The sequence below is a fragment of the Helianthus annuus genome, chromosome 3, assembly GCF_002127325.2.
Source record: "Helianthus annuus cultivar XRQ/B chromosome 3, HanXRQr2.0-SUNRISE, whole genome shotgun sequence".
Classification (NCBI taxonomy): domain Eukaryota; kingdom Viridiplantae; phylum Streptophyta; class Magnoliopsida; order Asterales; family Asteraceae; genus Helianthus; species Helianthus annuus.
Genome location: NC_035435.2, coordinates 21,027,456 through 21,034,237, shown reverse-complemented (window position 1 = coordinate 21,034,237; position 6,782 = coordinate 21,027,456). Strand labels below are relative to the sequence as shown.

The window sequence follows — 6,782 nt, the reverse complement described above, 5'->3', positions numbered from 1 at the left end:
TTTGAATTTTTCAAATTTTCTAATTTTTTAAAAATTTTTCTCCCCCTAAAATCAAAATATATTTCAATTTTGATTTTCTGGGAAAATTTGAAAAATAAAGCATTAAACTATACAAACAAAGTGACAAACTAATGAGAATTGCTTCAATTCTCCATCCACTTGGCGTAAACAATCAGAACTCCCCCTGACAACAAACTATTTTCCCATTATGATTTCAAAACACTTAAGTTTGTTTTAATCAAAATGGTTTTTTCGGAAAATTAGTTTTGTGTGTCGTTTCACAAACATGGGGTTTTATCATCACATTTTTTTCAACCATTTGTAGGTTTATCACAAAAATACTTTCCAATAATCATACCATTTGTAAGATAGTTAAAACAAGTACAACTTAATGTCCTTGATTAACCACTTGTAAGTCGAAATATCACCGTTACCAACTTGTGAGTTTCTCAAGAAAGATGCCGATTCCTACTCTCCAATTACCAACCTGGGAGTTCCGGTAAGTCAGGTTTTTCATTTAAACAGCTTCACCCAAGCTTGACGGTCCTTGGGTGAAATTCCTTTTGACAATGATGGAAAATTTTCATCATTCATTGTCAAACCGGAATCACCACTTTTTACCTCAACCAATGGCTCCTCTGGTTTTGACAAACCATATTCATTACCTGAACATGGCTCCTTTGACTTTGATGAGTCAAGATCATTGCCAACAACTGACTCTTTTGTTTCAAAAGAAATAAATTCATCACCAGGAACTTTTCCTTTCTTCACACTCCACTTGTAGTCCAAACATTTCAGATCATAGCATTGTTTGGCTTGGTGATAATCATTTCTCCTCTTGTAAGTTGGATTTGGCTTTGAAGCACTGTGGTCAAAACAACACCACTCATTACCAGTTTTCTGTGAGTTTTGATTTTTCAATTTTTGTGGTTTTTTATCACGATTGGATGATTGAACTGATGAGCTTTTATATTTGTTTTGAACATTTTCTGATTTTTAACTTTTTGTTTCTGTTCCACTTTCTTATTCGAAGGTTTTTGCGTAGAGCATTCACCCTTTTCAGTCGATTGCAGAACAGTTTCTTGAAATTTTTCTTTTAGTTTCAAAAATATTTTCTTTTTCTCATTTTTTTCATTTTCATTTCTTAGGCCGATTTTCCAAGATTCCTTTCGGAAAGTTCCTGCTTGAAACTCTAAAAGTTCAGGCGATTTGCAAACAAAAAACCTAAAGTAAATAGTAAGCTGGGACGGCACGGGTTTAGGTCTTTCCTTACCAGAAAAGAAGGGAGTTAAATGAAATAAATTCAAGATCGGGAACATCTGCTAGAGCTCGCAATTGGCATTTCTCACTAGGTAGAATATTACCGGGAGTTGAAGACCGACTGACTACATCAGTTTTCTCATCACAATCTGAATTGATCGGTTTTGGACATAATTGATCAATCATTGCTGCAATGGTCCCAAAACCTTTCAATTTCTTCTCAAGCTCATTAATTTGATTTCTTGCACTCTTAGTTTCATTTTCAAGCTGAGAGATTTTTTCAAGCTGAGAAGTAATTGCATTTTCATTTTCCACTATATTCTTTTCAAGAACAGATTTTTCATTTTCTAAAACTTTTATATGTTCTTGAAATTTTGCTTCATTTTGTTTCAGATTTTTGTTTTCCAATTTTATCCAGAAATCTTTGTTTTCTGAAGATTTTATCTTATCTTCGAAAACTTTTTCATTTTCTTTCAAAATTTTGATTTCCAATGTCAAACTCTCCATCTCTTTTAAGAGTTTGACATTGTCTGCTTTAGATTTATCACAGTTTAAGCACTTCTCGGTCATCGTTTCAGCTTCAGCTTTCTTCTCGATCTTGATAACTAAAATTTCTTCAACTTGCTTTTCTACCACTTGAACATTTTCCTCAGATTTGTCTTTTACTTCAACAGTTGCTTCTTTATGATTCTTTTCTCCTGAATCAGACTTCAATTTTCTAATCTTTTGGAATTCAAGTTCTTAAGTTTGAATCTTCTCGACGAACGAGCTCAAATTGAAACTATAATATTCACCGCTTTTCTTCCAAGCTAACAAATACGTTCCCTACACATCATTTGGTAAAGCATTCGCCAACTTGTCAACCCATATCTCATCCATTTTGTTAATGTTCAAATTTCTCATCTCTATATGCAACTTGACATACCTTTCGATCAATTCTTTTGTAGACTCTCCCTTAATACCTGTAAAACTATCAAGCTTCAACTATGCAATATAAAACTCAGAACCCATGTTTCGGTATTAAAAGATTTACAAAGACAGATTTTCAAACGATACGAAAATACACACAATCTAAAATCAATTCAATCACTTTATTAAACCACTGAATCAGATGAATATCCGACTGGGTGACAAAAATCAGACGACACCGGATCGAATGTGGATTAGCTCGGGTGAGTATTCGATGCTTGAAAAATTACCTCAATTCAAACAGAATCAGGTATAATTCAAGCGAAATCAGTTATTTCGCTTGAAATAACCATAATTTTTCAAGCGAAATCACAAGACTCGTTCAAGCGGAATCAAGTTTTCAGTCCATTTTTGTCAGTTTTAGGCCGAATTTTGATCTGATTCTTTTAAGGTTTTGTTAAAACACACTTTTACACACTATATCCGAAACTCAGTCCATTTTGACCGTTCAAACGTCCAGAAATCCAAAAAGTGTAAGAAAAATGCTCTGATTCAGGTATATTGGCTCATAACTGGCTCTGATACCAATTGTAGGACCGATTTGACGATCTAGTGAGTCAATCAAAGTCAATATACCACTGTTTGAGTGGCAGAAACAAACAAACAGTGTTGAATCAGAGAGAATTGAGTAGAAATAGAGAGAATATCACTTTAACACTTGTTTCTCATTAAAAATTCACTTGGAAATCCGGCAACAGTTCGGCTACAACTTTCTGATTCCGTGCCAAAATGAGAAACAAACTAACCTATTTATAGGTGATATGCGCAAAATGCAACATATAAATTATATGAAATGTGGCATAAAACTAACCCTTTTTTAGTATTAATGTTGGAAAAAATGTGTTTTTGTCTTCCTTTTGTATTTTCAGGATTAAATGAGCTCAAATTAACAAAAGAAGCAAAAAGACAGCAAAATCTAACATAAATACAAGAAAAGAAACAAAAGTGGAATGCCCGACCCCTCAACAGCATCTTCCCAAGCAAAACCAAGTACACAGAAGACTGAACACGCCCCGTGCTCAGCGAGCACGGGGCCGTGCCCAAGAAGCAGCAGAAAAGACAAACCTTTAGAAGCTTCTATTACCCGCCACGGGGCCGTGCCCAGTGGACACGGGGACGTGGTCAGACTCCTGCAGGCGCATTTATTGTAATTGCGAATTACAATTAATGAGGAGAGAGACAAGGATGGACACGGGGCCGTGCCCGAGCTTCTGTTCAGCCTATAAATAGGAGTGCTTGGAGACATTTCAACTCATCCCTTGGCACACCACCTCTCTCACACTTCACCCACCACCTACCACCTCTTTAACACCATCATCCACCACCATCATCCATCATAGAGTGTGTGAGTCGTCTCGGGATCCAAGATTGATCGTAAAAGTTCTTGAAAATCAAAGCCCATGTTTGCCTAAGTCTCTTACATCACTTGGTGAAGACAAATGTTTAGTGTAATACTTTTTATTTTTAATCTTTTACACTTTTTAATTGGTTTTGTATTAATGACTTTAATTACTAGTTTCTTATGTTGAAGGTGATTCTTCCTTATCGTTTGTCCTTGGTGTCTTGGTATTATTTTACTGTCTATATAAAATAAAAGATTTTCACCATTCATATCTCCACGGTCTATATGGAGGTATGTTGGCTACCTGGTCGGGGGTTAAGGGAACGGTTTGGTAAGAGTCTTGCCGTTGTTCAGTGTTTAGAGATCCTGCAAGGGACCTGGGTCAAATTTAGTAGGACCTCCTTCAATACCCAAAGGTATTGGATGGCGGGGGTCCAAACTCTTTGATCCCCTCATAAGTTAAACGACTATTAAAACTTTAACCCAGCTATTTAGGACTGTATCCCTGCTGACTCAGACTACTTAGCTGAGGGTAACGTCGCCTTCAAAAGAGGGGCCTACCACATTATGCATTAATAACTTAATTAATTATCTTTCAATAATCCAACCCTTTAGGATTGTATCCTTGCTGACTCAAACTACTGGGTTGAGGGTAACATCGCCTTCAAAAGAGGGGCCTACTACTATAACTAAGATAATCTCTTAAACAAGTGCATAAGTGCGAAAATAATCAAAGGTTACACTAACACACGAGTCGGATCCAAGTGATTCATCTTGTCTATCTGTTTTTATTTTTATTTTTATTTTCAGCATTTTAGTTAGTTTTATTTTCTTAGTTTAAAATCTTTTTCTCACATTTTGATTTGATTAGACGTTGAGGATAAACCGGTACTAAAAGCTCTTGTGTCCTTGGACGACCTCAGTATCTTACCAACACTATACTACGTCCACGATGGGTGCACTTGCCCATATGTGTGTGTTTAGTGTTAGTAAATATCGTGTTTTATAAATTTAAAACTTGGCTAAAAGTGTAAAAAGGGCTTAAAATATACATCCAAATTATAACACACTTCACGCACATCAAGTTTTTTTGGCGCCGTTGCCGGGGACACAAGGATTTTAAGAAAGTTAGGAATCAACGGCCTAATTATTTTTTTATTTTCTTTTTATTTTTTTTAGATTTTCTTAATTTTTCAGCTTCTGCAGAGCTCAGCACGGGCCGTGCCCAGCATTGGTACTGGCAGTTTTTATTTTCCGAGTTACAGAAGGCTGAGCACGGGGCCGTGTCGGTGCAACACGGGGCCGTGTCCATCTTTCCAGTAACAGGGATCTGGAAAACAATCACTGTAACTCCGACCACGGGCCGTGTTCACTGAGCACGGGGCCGTGGTGAACTTTCTGACCAGCATTCTTTTTTGTTTTTGTGACAGGACTTGGAACCAGATGCCAGCTCTACGTAGTGTATGAGCTCCAGTTCTAATAAAGACATAAAAGAACCTCTAGGAAAACCCGAGCGATTTCTCAGAAAAAGACTAAAAGCTAAAAACCAAGAGAAGGTTTCGGGGGACCCACTTCCAATGGCGGACCAGCGTACCCTCATGGATTACCTACGACCCACCGTAGGTAACCTTGGCGCCGCTATCAATGCACCGAATGTCGAAGCCAACAACTTCGAACTTCGGCCACATTTGATACAGATGCTTCAAAACTCTGCAACCTTTCATGGGCTTGCGGACGAGGATCCCCATCTACATATCACTAATTTCTTAGAAATATGTGATACCTTTCGGATCAATGGAGCATCAAATGACGCCATTCGCCTTCGAATGTTTCCATTTTCACTAAAAGACCAAGAAAAAGCTTGGCTTAACACCCTCCCAGTTGGTTCGGTAAACACCTGGGATGAACTAGCCCAAAAATTTCTATATAAGTATTTCTCTCCCGCTAAAACGGCTAAATTAATGACTGAAATTAATACATACTCGCAAGACGAGGGGGAATCCTTATATGAAACTTGGGAAAGATTCAAGGAGCTATTACGAAAGTGTCCTCATCACGGTCTTGCGGTGTGGCAATAAGTATACACTTTCTATAATGGATTGTTGCCACATACTAGACAAACACTTGACTTTAGCTCCGGGGGACTTTTAGGTAATCGCCGTCCGCAAGAAATATATAATCAAATTGAGGAAATTGCTCAAACCAATTTTCAATGGCACACTCCCCGAGGCAATAAATCTGTTGCTCCGGGCGCCCATAAGGTTGATGAAAGCACTTCTTTACAAGCCCAAATCGAGGCCCTTTCTTCAAAAATTTAAAAGTTGGAAATGACAAAAACAGTCTCGGTTATGGCTTGGGAAGGGTGTGGTGGGCCACATGAAAATTGGAGTTGTATGAAAGAAACATATGATCAAACAGAGTCGGTAAACTACATTGATAATAGACCTAGGCCGTCGGGTCCCCCAACGGGCACCTACAACCAAGGATGGCGTAACCACCCTACCCTTGGTTGGAGAGAACCCGGAAATAGTAGTAACGAACAAACTTTCAACAACCGAGGAATGAGTCACAATATTTTTCTCAACAACAAGGTGGACGAGAAAGGCTTGAAGATACTATATCTCGCCTCATCTCCGACACTGAAAAGAAAAACTCGGATAGGTTTCTACAATTAGAATCAAATTTTAGAAATCAACAAGCTAGTATACAAAACATCGAAAAACAAATAAATCAACTAGCCCAAAATTTCTCCGAGAGACCACAAGGCGCGTTACCAAGTAATACCGAAACAAACCCAAAGGCACAAGTTCATCTCATAATACTACGGAACCGTACCGTGGGTCCTGCGGAAGGCCCGCCGCCTACTGAGGAGATTGCAACACCGCCCCAACAAGGGAAGGGTTCTCCTCCCTCACCAGAGCCCACCAAGGCTCCTCGGGTTCCGTACCCCGGTAGGTTAATCCGTCAGAAGACCAATGAGCAATTCTTAAAATTCGAAAGTCTATTAAAACAATTGCATGTCAACATTCCTTTCATTGACGTCCTAACCCAAATGCCTAAATATTCAAAATTCATGAGGGACTTTCTCACTCATAAAAGGAAAATTGAATCATTGCAATTAGTTAACTTAGGCGAAGAATGCTCCGCCCTCGTGCTCAATAAACTTCCCCAACAGAAGATTGATCCCGGAAGCTTCACATTTCCTTGCTCA

General features: G+C 38.3%; 1 non-coding gene across 1 annotated transcript; it reads right to left on the bottom strand.

Annotated features, from left to right (window-relative positions):
- Positions 1–5,526: 5,526 nt before the first annotated feature.
- On the bottom strand, positions 5,527–5,633 carry LOC118491022. The gene has a single exon (XR_004890247.1). It is a non-coding gene; the product is annotated as a small nucleolar RNA R71 (small nucleolar RNA).
- Positions 5,634–6,782: the final 1,149 nt, after the last annotated feature.